Here is a 25,161-nt window from a genome sequence, read left to right on the forward strand (position 1 = left end):
CGCGCGCTGCCCGGGGGCAACGGCCCCGCGGCGGGATGCTGCTCCGGCGCGCGGAAAGGGGAGACCAGGGGCGAAGAATAAAAGCGGAGGGGGGAAAAGAAAAAGAGTTGCAGGACTCCAGCGGGAGGGATGCAGAGAGGGCCTCCGTCCGCCACCGGGTAAATGTGCCTCTCCCCTGTGCCCATCACCCAGGCCTCGCGCCGGGCCGCCTTCGCCGCCCGCCACCACGTTGGCACGAAACGCAGCCGACTGCAGGGAGCACCTGGGAGACCGAACTCCCTTTGAAGGAGATTTGCACAAAGAGCATCGTACCCTAATCAGCTCTGAAAAACAACCTGGGTTTAACTTGAAAATGGCGAACAGTTTGCAAAACCCCAGTTTAGGGAGAGGAAAATCCAGGCACGCCGTGCTGGGCAGCGCCTCCGCCGCGTTGCACCACGTAACTGCCAGGAAACAGATTTACTACCCCAAATCAGCATGTATCACCTCTTACTACTTTATTTAAGGCTTTAACGCTAGGCAGGTCACTTTTTCAGGTGTTCATGGACAAATCGGTCCCGCGCCACAGCAGCTGCGAGCACTCGAAGCTCAGCACGGCCGGGAACGCGCCGTCTCCCGGCTTTCTCTCGCCCTCCCCGGACCATCTCCATCATAGCCGGAGGGTTTTTTTTTTTTTTTTTTTTTTTTTTTTAAATCGCAGAAATAGCATTAATGCTGAAAAATCTTGCATCGAATAGCTGCTGCAAGTGCAGAGCGTGCGTTTACACGAGGGCGGGGGGGACGGGGGTGCGGCGCGCGTCACGTGTCCCCAAACCGCGGGAATTCAGCCCATCCCAGGCCTCCGAACCGGCACTGCCCGGGCACCGCGGCCACCCCTCTGCCACCCTGAAATCCCACCTGTTTTTCAAGGAAACATCGATACTTAAGTGGGGGGAAAAAAAGGTATATGCTAAATATTTTGAAATACCTGTTGGGTTTGAAAATGTACCCATCACATTAAATCCAGAGGGGTTTATACAGAGCTTTTTGGGGAGCTTGAGGATTCCTCCATAGCAAAGAGAAACACACAGCAGGAGGGGAGATTATTTTTGCTGTAACCATCCCAACCGCCAGCAATAGCATATATTTTGATTAACCAAACAGGAATAAATGCAAACAGTTTTGACACAAAAATGCCGGCTCCAGCTTAGGCAACGCTAACCAAACGCAGCTCCTTGCTGGACCAAGACTGCTCTCAGCAGAAACAGGTTATGATTGTTATTGCGGGGTATTGGCACCGAGATGCTAAAATATACTTATGTGCTACTGCATTCCTGAGAGCAGGGTTTTAGACTCCTAAAAGTGAGTTTATGTGTTTGGGAAAAGGACTAAAGGGCTAAGAGACACGTGGGCAGCACCATCAGGCTGCGGCGGGTTGCACCGGGCAGGGAAACCCCGAGCCGGGGACGGGCAGCGGAGCTGGGAACCGCGGGCAGGGAGAGCGCGGGGAGCGCCAGCCTCTCTGGCAGCCCACCTCCGCCCACACCCAGCTCCTGAAAAAGGGAAGGAAAAAGGAAAAAAAGAAAGAGGAAAAAAGAAGAAAAAAGGGAAAAAAGGAAAAAAGACAAAAGAAGGGAAAAAAGAAGGAAAAAAGAAGGAAAAAGAAAAAAAGCAGGAAAAAAAGGCGCGGGAGGAGCCGCGGCACAAAGCGGGGGCAGCTCCGCGCAGGTGGCTGCTCCGGCCGGCTGCAAGGGGGGGACGAGGTCCCCCCTCCTCCGGGCACATCCCGGCCGCGGCAAGCCGTCCCGCTCCCACGGGCAGCCGCGTGCAGCCCGAAAGCACCCGGCCAGTGAAAATATTCGCTTTTCAAAATCAACTCCCTGCGCGAAACCCCCGAGTCCCGCGTCTCCGCAGTGCCGCGGCAGTTTTACAGTAAGCCGAGGCTAATGCGAACCAGATTTATGCCGAAACAGGAAACAAACAATTCTTCTGCACAATTTCCTGCAGATCGCTTGGAAAGGTATTTAAAGGCTGCACCAGCCCTGAGATCTTTTGTTAACCCCCCCCCCGCCCCTGCCCACAAAAAAAGCCGCTCATAATACACGCTCATAAGATGTCAACGCCGTGACGTGATTTTTCATGTCTACCATCAATCAGTAACCAAATAAAATATAATTCTATCTGCAATTTCTTTTTGAGGAAAAAAACGCCACAGCAACGTTCAAACCGGCGCAGACGCGGAGGTAAAGTTCGCGTCTCACCAGCACATGCAAAGCGTGCCCAAATCTGGGACTCAGCACAGCGCCCCGCAAAAATTCTTCAGTAATTCTTGAGACATTTCAGCAAAATTCAGCGCTGCAAACGCGAGCGCACGTCAATCTCCGCGGGGCCCCGCGAGCCGCCGGCAGCCGAGCAGGGAGCCAAGGCGCGGCGACCTTTACGGCAGCGCCGCAGGCAGCTCTGCAGAGCCCGGCGCAGCAGCAACTTGCTCCCTTCCTCCCCTCCCTCCAGGACGTGAAACGGGGAGACGCTGACGGTAACGAAATTCATACGCATACTCATCACTTGCAGAATTTCTTCCCTCGTTATCAGCAGAGAGCTCACAAGCTTACGTTAATTTATGACATAAACACACAGCCCTTCCACGAAACCCGCAAATATTGAAAAAGCCTCCTGGATATTTTGGCTTGTAATCACAACCCTGAAAATACCAAACATGCACCTCATATAGATACCTATTTTTATATATACATAACCCCCGAGTCACTTGCACTTGCTCGCAGATACAATTTGGTTAAGGAGTTGCAAATTCAGTGTTATTTTGTTACAAAATCTGTCCCTATACTTAGGAGATACTTTAAAGTATCTCCTAACTTTTGCTAATTAATATATTTTCCTGTGATCTTCTGTGCCAGCACTTCAATATTTCCAGCAAATTAAACGCTGACATTTCCTTAAACAAAGATGAACCATAAATATTTTGCTGGACGGCTGCAGTTTTGCTCAGAAAGGGAGCAAACACAACGGTCTCCAATCGGGATTGGGCGATTTCTCCCTCCTCGTGCTCAAAAGGCGAATTTCTCCCGACAGGCTCCCAGAACGAGAGCGGTCCTGTGCCAGTCACAAGTCCTCACTTGTCACCATTAAGCGCGGGACATGGAATTATTACGCTATTTGGCCCAGGCGCCTCGCAGGAACGGTACCGCGGAGCATCCGTCTTCACCCGAGAACTTTATGGAGTTGAAAAGCTTTGTAATAGGAGCGGCAGACTGCACGTAAACAGGAAAAACCCATTAGCATCCACTTTTTGTGATTTGATGACTTGACAAATAACTATTGCAAAACAACTAGTTTGAGAGATGGTTCGAAGCTTGTTAGTATAAAGCAAAAAGAGCAATTACAATAATTATAGGTTTCCCTATATGATTTAACACATGCGCATGGTGGGAGCTGCTGATGTGATCTTAAGACACCATTAAAGGAAAATTTTGCCACTTTTGTTTTCATTTTCATTTGCAATAATTTCTCCTTTATAGTGCCACGCATTGAAATATATTGTATGTGATCAAATAATACTTTATTAAAATCTCAGTGAGATGAAATTGAAAATAAGCAATTCTGAAAATCAAATTTAGAGAGTGACACTACAGCATCCCCTCCCAGGTAACGTGCATATCCTAAAATACCATCGGTACCTTGTGCTACACACAAGCAAGGGCTTCAAAAAAGGGCTCTGGCTGTTTCATTGCTTCCAATATCAAAATCAAAGCCTTCTTGGTAATCACAGATAACACAACACGTTTCTAATTCCCCTGCTGAAACTTCATTTGTGTAATATTTTAGGGGAAAAAAATGTAAATCGAAAGCTCAACATTTATATAACGACCATCAATGTAAACACCAAATACGGGGCTATGTTTACATTTTATTACGTGACACTTCCAGTTCGGCTATGAAGATTTTCTAAAACAAATATCCTGCATTTCGAGACACGCGAAGGGAAAGATTTCCCAGCGACGGACACGGGAAAGCAGTTCAGGGCAGGACGTGCTCTCCGTGCAGCCAGCTCTCCCAAAGCGCCCGGGAGCGGGGAGAAAGCAAGTTGCAGGGAAGGCGCGCTGCCAAGCTCGCCTTTACGGCGGTTTAATTTTTTTTTTTCCCAGTATTTCTGAGCGCTGCGCCCAGCCGAACCCCTTCCCACGGCGGCGCGGATCCGGGCGCTTCCGAAGGGTTCTGCGTTTTCCTCCTTTTGTTTATCCCAGGGAAGACCTGCTCCCGCTGCCCCGTCTCCGTCCGCGGAGTCCGAACCCGATTTAAAGGAGCAACTGAGTTGTCACCGGGGGGGAAAAAAACCCCGGGGGACTCGGGGCTGCCCCTGGGGCCCGGCCGAGGCGGGCGCGGAGGCTCCGCCGGGCGCTGGCACCCGACCAAGAGCGGCGCGAGGCGGCCGCGGCGCCGGGACAATGCCGGCCCTGCGGAAAGCGGAGCTCGGCTCGCCCGCGGCAGGGCCCTGCCGGCTTGCGCGAGGGCCGCCTTCTGCAACAAGCAAAGAAGAATAATAAAAAAAAATTTAAAAAACCCCCCCGGCAAGGCCACGCGAAGGGCCTGGCGGCGCGGGGGTCTCCGGCCGCGTGCGGTGTTTTTACGGGCACCCGCTGCGTGCGAGGCCGCCCGGCGCGCCGCTTCCAGGCCAGCCCAGCTGCTTCCCAAAAAAAACCCCAAAAAACCCTAAATTCAGATACCAAACTGCAAGACCCCCCCCAATCCATTCCCCCCCTCTCCTGCCAGGAAAACCCCGAGGATAATTAAGTCGCTCCGGGTGCCCAGAGCGGAGCACGACGGCTCCGGAGGCAGGCGAGTGCCGCTGCCCGCTCCCGGGCTGCCGGCTCGGGGAGTCCGTCGCTTCCCGAGGACGAACAGCAGCGTTTGGGAAGTTTTTCTCTTAAAGCCTTGCAGCAAATTTCCCAATCTTTATTATTTTAAAGCTCGGCTGTTTTTCCCCTGCAAACCCCATCGGTTTCCCTCTATAATCCGAGTAGCACGAGTGCACAATCCGAGCAACTACCCCAACGCGCTATTTGCGAGACGCTCACAACAAAAGACGAGGGCCACAACTCTCGCCAACGAGCGTGTTAAAAACAACCCAAAAAAAAAAAAAATCACAGTTATTCAAACAGCTGTCGGCCCCCGAGAGCGGCCTGCCCGCGCGCTACGGGCACACGCCGGGGCAAGGCGCACGCACACGGCCGGCCGGCGAGACGGGCCCCGCTTCGGCCCCCCCGGCTTTTATTCCCCCCCTCCAGCAACAGTTCCCCGCAGCTCCCCCTTCCCCCCCCCCCCAAATATTTTAAAATATCCTGAAATACTTTCCCTCCTCGAGACCCAGCCAGGGAAAAAAAATAAACCTCCAGATGGCGAGTATAAACCTTCTGCTGGGGTTATGCACAAAATACCAGACACGGGGTTTTTTCTTAAATAAAGCGTTTCTGCTGGAAGGGGGGGGGGGGGAAGGAAAAAAGGGGATACAAGGGGCTACAAGCCGCACGGCACAAATAAGTTACTACAGTGTCAGCATGAATGGGGCTTTTGGGGGAATTTTCCATCCTCTCGCGACTACTTTCGCGCCGAGCCGCGCGGGGCCGCGGAGCCTTGCGCGGTTCCCCCCCCCCCCCGCCTGCCCCCTCCTCTTTTTCCGCGTCTGCGCTATTTCGCCGCAACGCAAAACTTTTACGCGGTCACACAGCGCGTAGCGAAGGGGGAAAGCGCAGAGCGGGGCAGCAGGAGCGCGGCTCCGACGCCAAGCAGCGCGCAGCGCCGCGGAGGATGCCGCCGCCCCCCGCGGAGGGCAGAGCCGCTGCGCGGGGCGCGGAGCGCGCTTACCGCCTTGCCGTTGTAGTAGTACATGAGGGAGTTGCCGCCCATGCCGGGGATGGTGTATGCGCAGTACATGGTCCCGCCGCCGCTCCGTCCCTCCGCTCCCGCTCGCGCAACTTTGAGCGCAAAACTCGCCGCCCCGCTCTCAGCGCGCCGCCCGCGCTCGCATGGTCCCAGATGGCCGCGCCGGGCGCGCGCGATATGCAAAGCAGGGCGAGACCATTCGCGGCGCGGGGGCGGAGGCTGCGCGCCCCCCCCCCCCCGCCCCGTGCGCGCCCGCGCCGCCCCGCGCCGCCCCCCCCCCCCCCCCTCCGCCTTTCCCCGGCCGCCCGCGGGCAGCGGAGCCGGGCGCGGGCGGGCGCGGAATACCAATGCGCCTAATCGCCTCCCCCGCCCGCCCGCCCGCCCGCCCGCGCCCCTGCCTTCCCCCGCGCCCGCCCGCGTCTCCCCCCCCCCTTTTTTTTTTTTTTTTGTTTTAATTTGATTAAAAAGCGAGTGGCAGGAAGGGAATCGTATGATGCACATCTAATAACTCCGCCATCTGTCCCTGCTGCTGGCGCGCTCCCAGCATTGTGCGCAGCTGCCGGCGCGCCGCCCGCGCGCAGCCCCGCGCAGCGCCGCGCAGCCCCGCGCTGACCCCGCGCCCCCCCCTCCGCGGCTCGTTCTTTCTCCCCCTTTATTTTTTGGGTTTTTCGTTCAGGGCTTTGCAAAGTGCCCCCCCCCCCCCTTCCCCGCCCCGTCCCGGGCTTCGGTACTGGGCAGCGCCGCTCCGCGCGGCTCCGCGCTGCACCGGCCCTGGCGGAAACGGGGAGGGGGGGGAGGAAAAAAGCAAAAAAAGCAAAAAAAAAAAAAAGCAAAAAAAAGCAAAAAAAAGCAAAAAAAAGCAAAAAAAAAAGCAAAAAAAAAAAAAAGCAAAAAAAAAAAAAAAAAGCGGGGCGGGGGAGGGAAAAAAGAGACGCCGGGACTCACTTGAGCTTGCCAAACCCCGAGCATCACAGGAAAGGAGGGCCCCTGGGAATTGATCCCAAATGAAACTAAACCATTTGCATATGCCGGAGCAAATGCCATCCGAGCGCGCGGCGCGTCTCCGGGCTCGGCTTCAATAATTCAAAGCACCTATTTCCTCGCGGCCCGGCGCCGTAACAAAACACATACAGTATTAATAAACGGCGACGGCGGGCCCGAGCCGCCGTCTTGGGCGATGGCAAAGTTTTCCTGCCGACTTTCCCTACGCGGCCGTGCGGCGTGCGCGCATATGTTAAAAGAGAAAAAAAAAACGGGGGAAAGACTGAGCAGAGGTTTATCTAACTCACTTGTTCTGCATTTATCCGGCAGGTCCCCGGAGGTTTGGGTAAACAGTACTTGAATTATAATCACACATTTCATTCAAATTTCATGCTTTGAGGATTTTTTCCTCATTAGAACAGTTAGTTGTCAATCTGACAAGATCACATTTGTAACCTTTAAACCACCCTCAGTGTCTCGTACACGGGGCCAAAAATCCCAGGCACCGCAGGTCACCGCGCGACACGCTGCTACACCTACGCGGGAGGGAAAGCGCTCCCCGAAACGGGGGCTTCCCTTAGAAGGTAATTCACTATTGAAGTAACTCCACTTTATAAAACCGGTTTTCTACAGATGCAGCTATTAATGCTTCAGAAGTAAAAACAATCCAGCGTTCGGATGACCTAACAGAAAAACAGAGTTACGGTGTTTTGAATACGTACCTAGAAGCAAAGGAAATTCTGCATTTTCAAGGCGCAAAACCTGGTATTTTCTAACTCTCTCTCCTAACAAAAGCGGCGGTTTCACAGCGCCGCACAAAGTTACCCAACGACATCACATTTCAGCACAAACGTCACCGCGGCATTAGACGGGATGGACTTTTAAACCGCATCACTTCATCGCTTTCCTGCCGCTGGACGGCATTTCCAGGCGGCTCTCAGCCCCGACCAACGCGTCCCGCCAACGCCGGCGGACGGCCTTCGCTTGCGTTTGCAGCCCCCGGGCAGGGCGCGTCCCAGCTCCACTTGGGTCCTGTCGCGTGAGGGCCTGCATTCCTCGCCACGCAAAAATTTCGGTGCAAATATATCGTACCCGACACGACAAGAAGTTAATACGTCTGCGGGGAGCCAGCCCGTAACTACAACGTAATGCTTAGCACAGGACAATGAAAATTAATCACTTTGCCGTATCGCATTTGCATTCGACACCCACATTTAGATAACTTTAATGTGTTTTTCCCGCCTTGCTCTGCAACCTGTGATTGTCCTGGATACTCCTCCCTGCAGGAACAGAAACACGCATCCTACGGAAAAGTGTTGTTACCGACAGCGGCCAGGAACACGGTCAGGGATGATGCACGGAGACGGCACGGAGGGCTCGCGCATCACGGAACGGGGGACCTCCCGGGCGCCCGGCAGCACCGCTGCCCACGCGCCGGGACTGAAGAGCAGTTCCATAGTGGTCCTGCGGAGCCCCTTCACTGCACAAAACGCCAATATTTTAAAGGTAAAGGCTCAATGCTGCGGATGTAAACTTTTCTTTTGCTACACCAGATGGGAATGCCACCCAATGGCACGTACAAAGCTCGTGGACACGTAAAGTGCTCATACAACGCGTTATCTTCAGGCTCTGTATGTCATGGATGATGCCTGCAGCATCTTCTAGGCCGCTGGTACCAACCAAGGCAATTGGGTGCAATTTGTCCTCGTGCTCATTGTACAAATGCATTCCTGCAACACACGGGGACGAAGCCAGGTCGAGATGTCGCTCGTGCTCCTACGTGACCTGACATCGTAAGCAGAAGGCACCACGTTACTTGACCATGCTGTCACGATCCGGTTATCGTAGCGCTAAGTCAATCGTTGCTTTATGGGCCTCCTTCTCCATTCTCCGTTTACCGCGTCCTGGGCAAGGCAAGACACGCTGGCGAGCGGTAAGAGGACACGGGTGGAGCTGCCAAGGGATAACCACCGCTTCCCAACTCCCGCGAGGTAACACCAGTGCCGTGGTCTGCTTGCTCGCAGCCTCCCTCACCCCTTTCTGAGATCCTAGCACCAAACGCCAAAAGAGAGTGAGGGAACATCAGAGAAATCCAAGAACAAGAAAGGAAGAAACAGGAGCTTCTCCAGCGCCCAGGGGCGGCCACCTCGCCTGACTCCAGGGAGCAACGCGAGACAAGAAGGTTTTGTTCCCAGCAAGATTTTGGAGGTGAAGGGCTTTCCGGGGCTCCCCCGTGCACCGTGGCACACCTCGGTGCAGGGCTGCAATGGACGGCACGCCACAGCCATGGCCATGGCCACGGCCGGGGAAATGTGAATACCGCGGCTGCAACGGCGGTCCTCCGAAAAGCAGCAAAAACCGGGAAACCAGCAGCTAGGCGACAAGCTTGAAGCAACAAATTGAAACTGATAGCAGTAAAATATCAAGTAAGACGACTAAAATAACCAGGATTCCCCTAAGTCTGGGTCGCTCGGATAATCTCATCCTTCTTACACAAATCCTTGAATGCAGTTATTAGAAGAGCCCCTGCGCGCACGGAGAAGTGGCCCCGAGGCCCCGGACGGGAAGCGCGAGGGAGGAAGCGACTCTGCCGAGCGGCAAAACTCTCCTCCCACTCCCGCTCCCGGCCGAGGACCTCGGCGGAGAGGCCAGCAGAAGGGGCCCCCCCAGCGCGTGCCCTGCCACCCCCTTCCAACCCGTTCCTCTCATATTTAAGGAAAACGAAACGAAGCAAAACCTGACTCTTCTCCTCAAAGTCAGATCTATTTTACAAGATGCCAAATGGGAGCTAAAGGTTTCTTACGGCTTGCTTTCCTGGTGCAAGAGCAGCCCGTGCACGCGTGCGTCGCAAGGCCACGTCCACCCGCCTGCGGGACACACCAGCCCAACACGGAGAGCCCATCTGGAGCCTGAACGAACAAGAAAAGTTGCACCACGTTTACCTTATACAGCCACAGGAAGGGGGTGCATTTCCAGCAGCACACGTCACGGTCATCGCCTGGCCCGGGCTGTGGACAACCCACAACCACGTGGGAGGAACCTGCTGAAGGAGATGCCGTAACGCCTAACTCGCTCTCTGTACCGCCGGGTTACGACGTGGTGGTCTCTGCTGCCGAACATCAGCAAGCCTCTCCTCCCTGCTTAGGAAGAAGCTGATATCCCGATATTTATGTACCAGAGAGTGAGTACAGTATAAATGTCTAATTATACAGATGTTATATGAATAAATCAGGTCCTAAAAGCCACAACACGTAAAAAGCTACTTTAAAACAGACGAATGTGGATACATCTGCTTTAGCATTACAGACTGTCTATTGGAGGCATCCCTGATCAGCCTAATAACCCTAGGTCCTCCTTCCAGCCTCGCCTGCCTGGACGGAGCACGCTGCCTTCCCGTCGCTGAGCTGGCCGCTCTCGTCCTCCTCGGGCCGCGGCCGGCTGCAGCACCTTTAGCAGCACCAGCCATGGGCATCAGCAGGGCACAGTGCTGCGGGAGCCTTGCGGAAGGACTCCGTGCCACGAGTAACCCCTCGCACGCCAGCCAGGGCATCGCCAGAGCACCTAGACCTGGCCGCACTCTAAAATAATTGCAATAAACATAATTTTGCAAACTGATTTCTAGATGGAAATGGTCAGCTACGACGTGTGGGTGTCGCTACGAGCGCTGATGCGACTGAGCCCTCGCTGTGTACGTTTTTACGTATTTAAAACATTAAAGGGCACATCTGCTATATCTAAAGTACTTCTGAAGCAAGCTGCCCTCCCGGCGCTAACGAGACGTGTCCTGCCGGCCTCGTCCTCCTCCGGGGAGAAGAAAGGACACCTCCAGCCACCGACGCTGTGCTGCCACCTTCCACAAAACTTCTCTCACCAAAAAAAAAAATAAAAAAAAAAATTAAGCATACTTTACAGTTAACCTATTTTAAACAAAACTGTGTATCTGAAATACTCATTTGCCACTAGGTCTATTTTTGACTACATTGCTCGTGAAAAGCCAAGAGAGAAACTTAAAACACATGGGCCAGGATTTTCTGCTACACAAAGGCACTATTGCCAATTTTTACCACTTTATCTCGAGTATCACAGTATTCAGTGGCGTTTCTGTTTGGGAAAGTCAGGGCTTCTTTAGTCACTGATTACAGGATGATCTCAGGTTTCGTATTTTTAAAACTAAGCTTCTAGATCTGATAACTGCGGAGGAGAGCAGGGAAATAGGAGCCCCGAGGCATGAAACCCCGAAGGCTAATAAAAACAACCCGATCTTTATTATTTTTAAAGTCCCACGGTTTATTCTGTGGGCGGGAGGGTAGCGGACGCAGGGTACGGGGAGCCCCGAGGTGGGCAGCACGGCACCCCGGCCGGCGGGCGGGCGGGTGGGAGAGCTGCTCCACGGCACCTCCTGCCATCGGCACCTACCAAGCAAAGGCACATGCAATCCTTGCTTTGGGAGCCGAAGCACGCTCTGCAGGGAGCACGGCTCTCCTCGCTGCTCCTTCTCCATTGCTGATAGCTCCCTAACTTCTCAATCAGCTGTCCTCCACCAGCAGTAGCTGCGCTCATGGACCAAGAGCATGCCAGCCAAGGACCTGACCTTGCCAGCCAAGGACCTGACCTTACGCTGAGTCTTTAGGGGAAAAAACTCACACTGTAATGTCATTATTTTCATTAGCAACAACACATATTCTCCCAAGTGGGTTCAGTATTTTATAAAATGACAGAAGACCTACCAGGCCTTTGGACAGAGTTGACATATACTACACAGATGCACAATTATTTTTTAAAATGATACAAGAACTCAGCATTTCTATATCCAAGGCTATTTGTAGTGAAGACAACTTTGCATGTTGGATGGAAAGACTTCTCAGAAGCTATTTACCCCATGAAGTTGGCGTGCAGTTCCCTGCCGGAGCGGGGAGCCCACCCGCCATGAGAATCCAGCCCTCGCAGCAAGGCCTGGGAGGGAGAAGGCCACCAGCGAGCCGAGCACAGCCTGGCACCGGGCTGGCACTGGGGATGGACACCCTCCCACTGTCATCTGCCCCGCCACCGACGTCCCCCATGGGTGCAGGAGCCCGCGCACTGGGAAAGCGTGTTTTGGGACCACAGAGGGAGGAGGGCACACGCTGGCCCTTTCAGCATGTGGCATGTTTTACAGGTTGATGGTGACACGCACTAAGTCAATGAAATTGCGTGGCAAGTCTGGCATTTCTCTTAAAATGTGAACATAGGCCATTAGGAAAAAAGCAAAAAAAGTAAGCTATGGACACCCAGGAGGTGGGTGCATGGCTAGTTTTAAGAACCGAACCCAGATACACTTGTCAATCACATACAGCAACTTGTCTGCAAGGCCAAACGTTTGGAGAGATGAGCAGAGCGCTCAGGAGCTCGCGGCTCCGCAGGCCGAGCGGAACAGGGGCCCTGCCACCGTGCCTCCATCACCCCTCCTGCGACGCCACGCAGTCATGAAAACGCCGGCACCGGCATGGTGACCCACCCCTCGATGGAGCACCCGGCGCAGGAGCCCTCGCGGACCTGCAGAGCACGGATGCTGCTCACGCGAGGAAGCAGCGAAGCTGGACTGACAGTATTAAACACGAAACATCACGTGGTGGTTGCAGACACATTGGGAGCTGCCCAACGCCACAGCGAAGGTCAGAGCTGGGGCTCCACCGACACGCGAGGGGCTGCTTGGGGTGTGCTTCTGCTTATGGGGGCAGCCGCAGCAGCTAGCAAGTAAAGACGGAATTAAAAGGCTTTTATAACACCTGAAAGACTTCCACCATCACAGGCCTGGTTTGGAGGTGGGAATTAAGCTAAGGTGCAGCATCGGAGATGCACGGTCCAAAGACGTCGGTCCTTTTTTTGGTCCACTGCTGTGGCTCCCTGCTCCTAGCCTGCTGGTAACAGACAGATTGGGTCGAGTCTAAAACACTGATTTAAACGTATGTGTCATCGCAGAGGAAGACAAAGATGTGACCTTGTTCGTCAACGGTCCCATGACTCATCGCACCAAATCAGCCCAACGCTCCATCCGCCAGCTGCGTGCGGCAGCGGGGCCGGCGCGCGGGTGGAGAAACCCCGGGCGGTGCCTCCGGGAAGGGGCTGCCGCGCGGGAGCGACCCAGCCCAGGGCAGCAAAGTCAGTCCCGACCTCCTGACTTCGCTTATAGAGAATACAACCAATATTTAATTTCAAAATTCATGGAAAATTGGCTTCCTCTAGTGTACAGTATGCATTCTAGTACTTTATCAGTTGTGTCTCCCATGTTTAGATAAAATGGGAGATTAGTCCAGGTCCAAAATCTGCATCCCACCACAGAAAGTTGTACTTGATATTCAGGCTACTTTTTTTATTTGTGTCGCGTTACTCACAGCCACCCTTCCTACCGCACCAGCCCACGCCACGGCTCTCCCTCTCTGCTGTCTACGCCGCGCTGGCCCTTAGACCTCCAGCGAGTCGCAAACCGGCTGCAGCCCGGCTGCCTCTCCCGCGACGCCGGAGCCGAGCTCGGAGCCGGGGCCGGGCGGAAGGGGAGACGCGATTCCCGGCCCGGCACCGCGGCACTGGCCCTTGCGGAGCCGCAGACCTGGCCACCGCGCTGGACGGGGCTGGACCAGCGCTCGCGTTGCTGTTTCTTCTCGTCCTTTTTTTCTCTCTTTGCATAAAACCGTTTTGTTCCGGCTCTTCCAGGAACATCGCCTGGAGGAAGGGAACCGCCGGGCATCTATCTTCCCTCGGAGATCTTCTAACAAAAGATGTTCTGTGCAACGTTCAGTGTCAATTTTCCCATTAAACATGAAGAATTTAGCTTTCAGAGCAAATTTTAACCCGTACGACAGTAAAACCAGATTCGGTTCTGCCAGCCCGGCCGAGCGCGGCCACGGCGTGCGCGTGAAAGGAAGCGGAGCAGAGACTTCGACGACCCTCTAAGTAAGGGTGCAAGTCGCACGGATTAAGCAGCTCCTAAAACGGGCTGTTTCGGTGTGACGTCCACCCTCTGCGCAGTACAGAGCCTGCATCACCACTGAATCGGGTCCAGATATTCTGTTACAAGCTGCATCTGCTAACCGCAGGGTTGGGTTTACCGAGTCTGGCCTGGCCTTACAGTTTTCTTGCTTTTGCAGATTCGTCCCTTCGTGGTATTTGAGCGTTCTTCTGCGGTTTCGCACCGAACTGCACAGTGCAGGAGGATAATTAGTGGTAAGTATTAAGCAGTTCATGTTCTTCTGTGATTAGAGAATATGTCTGCGAGGTCTTTGGGCACTAGTTCCACTACGTCTTGTTTTTGCTACGTAAAATCCTTCAGGAGAAAAGGGTGTTTGTACCTTTGATTTCAGTGGGCTTTTCACAGTGAATAACGCGCTAACGTATATCTTGCAGACTCCCGAGCAGGAACACAGAGGTCAGGTGGCCCTGTCTCCCGAGAAGGAGCACAGGATTGAGTGAGTAATTGGGGCCGTACAGTGGTTTCGCTGTGTATTTTATATGGTATTAAATACGCACGTTATTTATTTATATGTACAACGCACGCACATAAAACACACAGCAAAGCAACCGCAAACACACGCGTAGCAGGGCACAAACCCCTCTCTGAAACGAGGGACACTCGCACTTTCCCATGGACTTTCTTTTCCCGTCGACGCTCGCACCGAGCGCCCCAACACCCAGCACACGGCAGCACCCGCTCCCGCGGCAGGAGGAGTTGGCTGGAGCCCCGGAAAGCTGCTTTGCCTTGGCTTGGGCAGCGGCCGGAGCAAGGAGAAAATCGACTGCTTGCTGCTGAATTTGGTGTAGCCAACCTTGGGATTGTATCAGGAGTCTTGCAATATTTCCTTTTTCTGTTCTTTTCCTAAAGGCTTGGCCCCATGAGCTCTGTAATTGCATGGGAATCTAGCTTTCATTAAAAATGATGGTTTCAGGCCCTCATTGTTGTGCACAAAAACTGAAGGTGCCATCAGCGTCCACGTAAAAGTTCAGGAGAAACCCACGAGGCAAGCACAAACCCGCCACGTTTCCACCTTTTCAAGCATCATCTGAATTTTGTGAGCTCAGGATCCGGAGTCAGGAGTTTTTAGCAGGCGCTCGGAGGTGGGCGATGCGCCCGGGTGCTGCCCAAGCCTGGTGGGGACGTGAGCTACGAGGTCCCACCAAGCCCCCGGCGCCCTGGCACGACGGGGTGGGCAAACGGAGCTGGTGTGGGGCTGCGGCCCTGCGCGCTGACTTTCCCCCCGCGATTTTAGGCTATCCTTGGGATCACTTCGGCGAGAATCTTAGTATTTATTATTTCTGCACTTGGAACGCCCTTGGTTATTTACTGCAGTAGCCACAGCAGAGAAACCTTCAGCCATGAATTAGGCGCAGCTCGTTTCTTCAGCCTAAATAATAAAACCCAAAATGTACCTTGCATTTTAAACTCTCCCTCAAAATATCGCACACTAGGAAAACCAGAAGTGATGGCTAACGGTAGGGGAAAAACTGTTCAGGAATAGCCTCTCGGATAATACAAGTTTTACTAAAAATTCAGGCGCCGCAGCCCAAAGATTGGCAATGAAGTGGTTAACAGACATATGCTGTATAATTAGGAGATGCATTAATGATTATGAATAGTAAATGACTTGGTGCAAGGAAAAAATCTAGTCAAAAGGGACATGCACCTATCTTACATGTTTATTAGAAACTGTATATAACTAGAGAATTCTGCTATTAAGAATCCTGCATTATTGGTGTAAATACTTCCAAGGGTACATCAAATTGTAATCTTTCATACGACATCCATCAAACCAGGCTGGAGATTTTGACAAACATTAAACACAGTAAGGAGGCAATTATGTATGCATGATTTAATCTGCAACTAATTAATATGCAAATTTATTCATATGTTAGTTACTAAATTAAAAATGCAAAGAAGCCCTTATGGTGATTCTCAAAATTTTGCACAAACAGAACATTTAAAATATAAGAAAAATGAAGTTTTTTGGAAACCTGCTGCATACTTTAAATCTTTGGAAACCTGTTGCACGGAGATGGTTCAAAAATATTTGCTTAAATACTGCAGAAGGATAAAAGGTGTGGTGATTTTACGGTAGAAGGCGGTAGCAGAAAGGTTAAGCACGACTCTCTGAAAGTCTTAGGAGATGTGCACTAATTATCAAACAAACTGTGTTCTAGACCCAACTCCCCCAGCCTGCAAAAAGCCGCCGGCTCGCCACAAACTGGTCAGCTTTCCGGCGTCTCGCTCCGCTCGCGGGTGACTACGTGCCCAACCCAAGTCTGCCTTAAGACTGGCTAATACCGTCACATTTCCCCCCACACTTCGAAGCACTTTGCTGGCCAGGGACACAAAAGCCCACGCTCTCTGCCCACCTGCGCAGCCTCGATGCTTTAGAAATACCCTGCAAAGGCTGAATACAGGAGGTGTGAGGGGACTAATTGGGTGCAGGCAGACAGAAACGGCCTTTAATTCTTTCCCAGATGCATCTTCAAAGCAGCCAAGGGAGCAAACGCGCAGCAGACATTTAAAACACTTCCTAGAGAACCGCCACAGCTACGCTTTGCGATAGCCTCCACTCGCCCGTAGGTAAGCGAGGAACAATAATTAAATATATTTTACGACAGGATCCTTTGCATTTTTGAAGTATCTGCTGGGGCATTTGTCCAGCGTGCCCGAGCTCCCTTCCCGCCGCGCGCCCAGGGAGCGCTCGGCTGCGTCGCGAGCCTGAAAAAAATGAGGTTTGGGTCAAACAGGCAGGAAAGCACAGTAAGTACTTCCAGGCTGCCGCCCGGGCCAACTCTCCCTATTTCCGCTTCAACCCTCCTAAAAAAGCCGAGCGCATCCCGCTCCTTTGTGCGCGGGAACAAAGCGCCGGCGCGCGGGAACGCTGCGCGGCCCGAGGGACCCCGGGTTTCGGTCGGGCCCGAACCGAACGCAGGGCTTTAAAAAGCTTAAACGTACACATTTATGCATTCATTACACAGTGTTAAATCTAATTTGTTCTTTTTACTGTCACAGGAAGCACATGTTTAAAGCAATCTGTTTCCTCGTATGAATGCTTTCCTGTCTGTTTGAAAAAAATCGCAACACACTTTACCCCAAGTAACCAAGAGGTGATCATAAATATCCCTAAATAGCATTAAACAGATATGAAAGACATTAACACTTCCAGAATGCCAAAGTAGTATTAAAAAAAAAATTCTAACAGATGCTCCTAGGTCAAAAAGTGAAATGTGTGTTTCCTGAAAAAACACTCTCATCAGAATCATAAATGAACTGTGAGCGGAGAAATGAGGTGTTGCAGAGCAAACTGGAGGATCTCTTTGGTTAAGGACTCTAACACACCACCGCCAAAGCGCGCCTGCAAGGAAAGAGCCTGAATTACATGGAGGTTTGCTGGGAGCCTCTGGCCTCTGCAACCCACGCGGTGGCAACGACGGCGAAGGAGGCGCCCGGGGAGGACGGGCGGCTGCTCCCACCGCGCGTTGTCCACCGCCAAGCTCGGAAGAGACGCTGCGCTCGGGAAGCACGGTCCAGGCGCGTGCAGCGTGCAAAGCCAGCCGGAGAGGCAGGAGTCACGGAAAGCCGCTCCTGGAGCTGGCAGGATGCAACGCAGCCCTAACGCCGTGTTTCGAGCCGGGAAGGACGGGGGTCCTCCAAAGCACCCAAAACGTCGGCTATCTGCTGGAGAACCAGCGAACCCGGAGGCCTTTGCGCCTTCCCCGGGGCGGGCTCCGCGGGCACGTGAGTGCCGGCCCCGCGGCTCCAGCCGCGCACGCGTCCGGCCCCTCGCGAGCGCAACGGCGGCGGAGGGAACAAGCGGCCATTGTGGGCCTGCCGCGCGCCGTGCCAAGAAACTGTCACCCCAGCCCGGCTGCGCCTTCAACAGCGTTAATCGTTGCGGGAGCTCTTTATGCCGTTTTTTTTTTTTCATATATTTTCACGACGATGGGTTTTTCTTTTTTTCTTTTTTTTTTTTTTTTTTGCACGTTTACCGCTCCAGTGTAAATGCAAAAATGCTTCGGAGCAAAAATAAATGTTGCTTTGATTAAAAAAAAAAAAAAGCGGTGACTTTGTTAATAAATGTACAAAAGTCAAAGTGTGAACGCATCAATCTCGAGCGAATATCTCCAGCTTCCAGAGGCGACTCCCTCCTCGGCGCGAGCTGCCCCTTCGCACGCCGCCTCGCTCCTCTGCCCTGCCCCTGCCCCATCCGCTCGGAAACGGGAGAAAAATTTCAGGGAAATGCGATCAAACAAATCCCCGGCCACAGAAGCCGTCCTCTCCCAAACCAGGTTGGAAAGCCCTGGTACAAGATACGATTTAAATGCTTATATCTTAAATGCTGAACTGTGCTAATCGGAGATCCGAAGGCGCTGCGGTGCTTGTGACGAACACAATCTACAGATAATATTTAAAGAAAAGCTATGAAATCAAATTACTGCATAGAGAATTTATTTTTTTATCTTTAAATGCCTTTTACTAACAATTATCCCCAAGTTCAAACAGAAAAATTAAGTGCTGAGTTTTACACTTGTGAAACTCGGCTTAATCCCCAACTGAAAAAAAAAAAGAATTACAAATTACATCGCTATCTAAAGAAAGGGATTGATGGCCGGACATGAAATTGCCATTTATTTTTACATTTATTTACTGAACATAATTTATTTCCTCGCCGATCCTCACAGCAGGAGAACGAAGGAAAGCGAGAAATGCCCGGATTTAAACCTTCCCAAGCTGTGCCACCGCCCCTAAGGGACACCTGGCAGGGCCGGAGCCCGAGCCACAATTTCCACGCGACGCGGCAGCCTCCCGACGTGCACGCTCACCACGGGCAGAGATGCACAGCCACTCTTATTTTATTTTGCTCCAACGGGAATCTGACAATATCCATGTCTGGGATATGCAAAGATATAGATCCGTGAAAAGCTTGCAACAAAAATATGTATCAAGTTCAGAGGGGAAAAAGGACTTTGGGTTTCAATATGCATGTCACGTCTCGTCCCGCAGAACAAAACCTCCCCGCGAGTGGGGAGCGCTGCTCGGGCGCCGGCACCAGCCCCAGGACTGCACCGGCGGTAACTGCTGCTCTGCACTAGCGATGAATTCAAAAGAGTCGCCTTAAAAATACTGCTGACGCTCCACTGTGTCTGATTTTGCCCTTTTTGCAGGCACTTAGAAATCATCGGGATTTGTTGGCCAAAACCTCGGGTCCATGGAAAGCGCCTCGTGCACTACCCACGTTCCTCTGAAGAGGGAGTCTATGCTCAAGCTAAACAAAAAACCCCAACAATCCCACACCTACGCGACCGGCCGCGAGCGATGGCTGGAAACTCCTCAGCGCTGGATTTTTCTGACTCCAAAACAGTTAAATATTGGGAACTGCGTGCATCTCGCATGAGGAGTTTCAACTTTCAACACAACGCCAGAGCAAGGCATAAGAAAAACACACAAATCAGACCATTCCTGTCAAATTGCTTTTGCATGTCTAAGATGCCCTGTGCAATTTGTATTAAAAGGAAACCTAAGCCATTTTTATCTGCATTTTCACTGCATTTTGGTCTATTTAAACCCGGCGGGCCGTCGAGGAGCCCGAGGCCGCGGTTTCGGACGGGAGGCGGGACGCCTGCAGAGCGGGTGCCGGCAGCACCGCGGGGCCTCCGCACACCCGGCTCCCCCCCGGGGCTTCCCCGCGGAAACCGGGACGGAGCCTGCTCTGTCTCCAGGTGGCATTCCAGCAGTGCTGCTCCTTCCTCGAGTTTGGGAATAAAGCAGGTGTTTCCTTGGGATGTGCAGCTGAGTCACACGCTTCCCTGTGAGCCTGGTAGCAAGGTCAGAACCACTACGCTTGTAAATACGCGCGACGGCGAGTGCAAAGAGATGTCTTTAATCTAGGAGGGGACACCTTAAATTAAGATGAAAGAGATGCTCTTGCCGTTAAAACTGAGGCCCGGGAGATTTTGCCTGCTGATTCTGCAACAAAATCAATTAATTTTTCAGTTCCTCTTCTCTCTTTTAGCACAACCGAGATGACGTTTGACTTCTCCCCTTCTTGATTCTGGCTGTCACATCTTCACAAGAGCTCCCTCTCGCTTCCTCCCTTCGAAACCATTTGCCGTGGTTGGCATCTCTCTGTGCGGGGGCCCAGCTCCCCCCGGGGCCGCCTGCTCCCCGGGAGCCCACGCGGCCCCCTCGCACAGACGGAAAATGGTCAGCGGTGAAGCCCGGGCAGCGCAGGGACCTAAGCCCTCTCCTCGCAGGTCACCTCCTGCCCTAAGAGCTCCTCTCGACCAAGCTTCCCAGGACGTGGTCCAACCTGAGGAGTCACGACCTCCTGCTTTGCCCCATCTTTAAGCTTTTGACTGATCTGAATGCTGTTAGTTCTCATAAGACCGAATTAACCGGGAAAACCAGGAAGGTGTCCCAGCGATTACCGGCCGCTCGCATGACCATGGCTTTCGCCAGCTGCCCGTTGGGTGACCTGAAGCTGGAGGAGGCTCTTCTCCGCGAGGAGAAGCGAAGGGGCGACGGGGGTGGTCCCCACCACGGCCCCCGCGGCCACCGCTCCGTCTTGGAGCACAGCCTGGCTTTTCCCTCTGCTGGACCAGAACAGGAGCTCAGATGCTTGCCGGCTGCCGCCGTGCCGGGAAGAGCTGCCCCAGCCCCGGCATCTGAGCTAGGTACCCAAGTCTACAGCAGGCCCTTAAGTCTAGAGCAGTCGTTGAGCGCCGGGGACATGCTGGGCACCGGGGACTTGGGCATTGCGATGTGTCTGGTGGAGAAGGAGAGCTCCCCTCCACTTGATGCCGTTGATCAGGTGCCCAGCAGACACGGCAGGAGGAATTTGGAGAAACCCCCTTGTCAATACAGTCAGTAGGTACAATTGTGAACGGGAGTGGCGTCATCGTCTGCGCAGCGTTTAATGCCAGGAGGGCGCGAGCTCGGGTAACTCACTGCCCCTCTGTCTCACTAGATGCCGACAGAATCCGTTAATACAACACACACACACACACACACACAAAAGGCCTTATAGTGTCCAAAACTCAGCTCTGCGCTAGCTTTGCTGTGCACCAGCGGCGATGAAGTCACGACAGCAAAACCTGTGGTCCGTGGCCAGGACTTCACCGCAGACCGTGCGGTTGCGTCGTTAAGCTCCCCGAGACGCTCTGCGGCAACGAGGGCAGGAGCCGGGAGGGCGTTTCCGCAGGGAAACCGGCTAAACCCGGGAAGCTCCCGACACACCGCGCGGCGAGGCTGCGGGAGAGGCGAGGAGCCCCACCAGCAGCCCCTGCTCCCCACGGGCACTGCGGGCTCCCGGAGGGGCTCCACGAGGAGAGCCTCGGAGGCGGATCGCGGTGTGCTGAGCGCTCCCCTTATCCGCGCTGTTCTGTAGTCCTCCGCGCTTCCCTCCAGGGAGGGAGCAGGACACGGGATTTCAGTCCGGGTTACAGCTCCTAAGGCTGCCATAAACAGGGATCAAGCAATCGCGACCCCTCTGCGAGCTAAGGGAGCGGGAGGCCTCGGAGCAACTGTAAAGGAAAAGAGTGCCCAGGTACGGAGAAAATGGAAAATGAACATACCGTACCATAATGACTGCATTTAATAACACTGCTTACTAGACGATAATCATACCAAAAGAAAAAGCCCTGGTGATGGAGGAAATGCCTGAGCAGAGCAACCCATTACGTTCACTCATGCGACCAGAAGCCTTGGCCAAGAGAAGAGTAACTTAAGATGCAGAAAACCTACAGACGGACTTGGCTGGAATGAGAAACCTACCTTCACTATTGGAATGGAAAAGCCTGACAAGGCCATAAGGGGTTCAAAGGGAGCATCACAACTTCTGGTCCTCTGAGCTTCTCCCACGCCAGCCTCCACAGCCCCTCTTTCTATTACAGACGTCAGTTAAGGCCCGTCACACGACTGCCTCCCCGGATGGACTCATCGTTACCCGTTCAGTCCCGAGCGAAGCCAAAGGAGCACTCGCGTCATGCCACAGACGACTGGCCTCACCAGCTTTCCACGAGGGCTTAATTTCCGAGTTACCCTTCTGCCCTCAGGCTGGATGTCATGGATTTATGTTACAGCTGCTTCGATTTGGAAGTTAACCCCTGGCCAGACCCTCGTTCCCTGCAGCAGCGCAACCCCGCTGCCGTGGTTTACTCAAGGACGGGCCCCATGAGCTCCCGCAGGTCTTCAACTTGGACATCACCGTCACAACCCAACCCCTTCCCTCCTCGCTCACATTTTTCCCCCAGACATTTTTCACTCCCTACGTCTGAATGCCATTACGAGGAACCTCCGTCCACGTTCCTCGTGAAAGCCTACCCGCGGCACAGACATCTTCAGCAATACTTTCTCCTAACGTGTTTGCAAGGCTAAAAGATCAGCCTTTCTCCCGACACCTCCCATGCCGTAACAACTTTGTTTGTGATCCAACCTGGACTTTTTTTTTGCAGCAGAGACTTCTTTGAGAAGTGCAAAGGCGACACAATGCTCTCGCAAGTGCAAGTGATAAAATTACTATAACGGAAAACATCCATTTCCAACGGCCTGTTCCAAATGGACTCACTCTAAGAGGCGAACTAGAAAATGACTTTCACTCCATGAATGAAGTCGAAGCCCTCAGCCTGTAAGGGACCGGCCCAGGGTGACATGCCCTGGCTATCCATCTTGCTTTCGCTGGCCAACAGGAGGGGTGGGAATAAGAAAACGAAGCAGGGCTCTGCTTGGAGCTCCCCCCTGCTAGGGAGCCATATGGCTGATTTCATCCCCTTCAGCCACCGCTACGGAGGAGACAGCGTGGTCCAGCGCAGTTGGCTCACGACTTTTAGTGGTCAAGATAAGCAGAAAATGTCAGACCACTTCGCAAACACTTAAGGTAAAAGGTCAGATGTGATTAAACTATCAGCAGCCAAAATGGATGAAGGCTTCAGGTCAAAGATTAAAACAACAGCAAAACCTCAGCATAAAATTCAAGCTACGGAGATAATTGTACAGAAGAGTCGGGAGCCATCTGGATCGCAAGATGCTAGGGAGCACCAGCAGTTGACACTTTTAAAGAATATTTCACCAAATGACTGCAAAACCTCTCATGAAAGTAGCTGCTGCAGTTATTTGATGAAGGTAGCTCCCGCCTGTGGGTCCCACCGAAGACCGAGGGCCCCGGCGTCCGGCGCTGCACGGCCAAACCGGGCCCGTCTGCGCGTCCGGATGCCATCGGAGGAGGCCGGGGAGGCCGGGCAGAGCCGCGGGCGCCGGGAAAGCCCCCCTCCTCCTCACTCCTTCCAGTCGTCATCATTTTCTTAATCTCCGATTATTTCCGTAGTTTAATTTACTCTGTTTTCAAAACTCGTAGCCATTTCTTACAATAAGGGGGAGCTGATATAACATATTTATTACCATTTATCATGGAAATTTTTATAAGACTACTTATGAATTAATCAACAATAACTGCTTTCACAAAAGCGGCTGCATTAATCTCCATATCCACTGCATAAATCATATTGAGAACAAGTTAATATACATATTTTAAAGGAAATACAGCAATATTTCCACCCTATCAGCCAAGTACATTATAATCTAGTTAGTCAGTTCATAAATGTATATACTTTATCCAGCATAATAAATCCTGGTAGCTCAATGTGACACGGTCTATCACCTAAATGTAATCTGACCTTTCAAAAGATTTTTTCCTTTATTTGAGACACCTAGGTGCTCATTCAAAAGCAGCATGATTTTAAATTAAATGTAGGATTTGTAATATATGGAGACAACAAGGCCCAGATACGTATCTATACGTATGCATAAAATATATGTCCCTCAGATCCACACTGTTCTTGCAGTCACATTGCTGGAGTCGTATATTAATTTACTTATTCTGGGAAGACGGAACTGTGGGGGATTAAAATACTCAGGGAACAGGTTTTTATATTTTCTTTTCTTACGAACTGCACAGCTCGTTAAAATTCTTTAAAGTGTATATTCAACTTCGAGAAAATTTGAGTTACAAAATAAAAATACTATTGAAATAGTGAAGGTCTTGAGCTGTCGAAGTATTTCAGCTCCGCACATAATTGAATTTACAAACAATTAAAGGCAGCACGCATTTGAGGCTAATCTATGGGAAACATAAATTGCATTTGATTCCATTGAAGCAGGCAGCTCGTCATAAGGAAACTTCCGTGGCGGTTTTAAGCTGCTAAACGCCGGCGTTGCCCACGCAGCCGGCGCTGCACCTTTAAGCGCGGGGGTCTGCAGCCGCGCACGGCTCCCGCGCACCGATCCTGCTCGGCCGGCACCCGCACAGGCGCCTGCTGCTCTGCTCCGTGTTAGCCCGGCTACGGACAGGCGTGCTGCGAAACGCAAAGGGCTGCGAGGGACAGACCACGTGAAGTCGTCATAAACACTGTTAAGAGCTAAAGTTTCATCTAGATTAAATCCACCTCTAACTTCCAGCGTAACAGTCCTCATAAAAACCTTCGGGGGGGATATTGGCTATTGCTGTAAAGGAGGCCAATAAAAACCCCAACCAAAAACACACAGTGAAATAGATTTAACATACACATGTGGGAACTTCTTTTTAATTAAAAATAATAGTATTATTACCTCACTAGCGACTTCCATTTCAGAATTTCCACACTGCGAGAACTTACAAAAAGATTCATGTTTGTATTTCTTTAATTCCATAAAGATTACAAGAATCTGCGCAGTTAAATTTGGATCTTCGTACGTGCTTTTCACTTTCACATTATCATTTCATTATTTATAAAATGACTAGGAGTGAAACTACTGCTCAGCACATTCACTACAACAACTGAGGCTTTGAAAGTATGCTGGTTTGCAAACTGCAGATTTACCTGGATTTATGGGAAAAGCATAAAACTCATCTGAGATTAACATGTCAATTTGTTCATATATTCCGCAAGATTGATTACCACTCAGCTCCTCCTAATAACCAGATTTATAGATAAAACAAACAGAGTTACCAGGTATGAAAAGAAAGCTGTCCCTTCTCGAGTGCTTTACTTTCTGCTTGTAGCTAATATTATAAAAATATATGCAGCGAATTTTTAAATAGTGGGAGACAAACTTAGAATAAAAATACCGGAATAAAATGCGATTTTAGCTGTATTAATCACTGTGTTATATTTACTAAAATATCTTATCATTTCTTTCTAAAACTGCTATTTTTTTGCATTTGAAGGAATTTTTAAAAGCATTCTCTTAAAAGATGTAACATATCACCATAAAGCTTTTTCAGAAAAAATGCAAAATTTTACACAATTAGTGACGAAAGGGAACATAACAGC

At 51.9% G+C, this 25,161-nt stretch overlaps 1 protein-coding gene across 17 annotated transcripts in view; it reads right to left on the reverse strand.

Annotated features, from left to right (window-relative positions):
• Window positions 1-25,161, reverse strand: part of LOC135325126 (transcription factor 4) — a 208,706-nt gene that overhangs the window by 58,083 nt on the left and 125,462 nt on the right. The window lies entirely within an intron of this gene.

The sequence above is a fragment of the Dromaius novaehollandiae genome, chromosome Z (genome assembly GCF_036370855.1).
Source record: "Dromaius novaehollandiae isolate bDroNov1 chromosome Z, bDroNov1.hap1, whole genome shotgun sequence".
NCBI classification, from domain to species: domain Eukaryota; kingdom Metazoa; phylum Chordata; class Aves; order Casuariiformes; family Dromaiidae; genus Dromaius; species Dromaius novaehollandiae.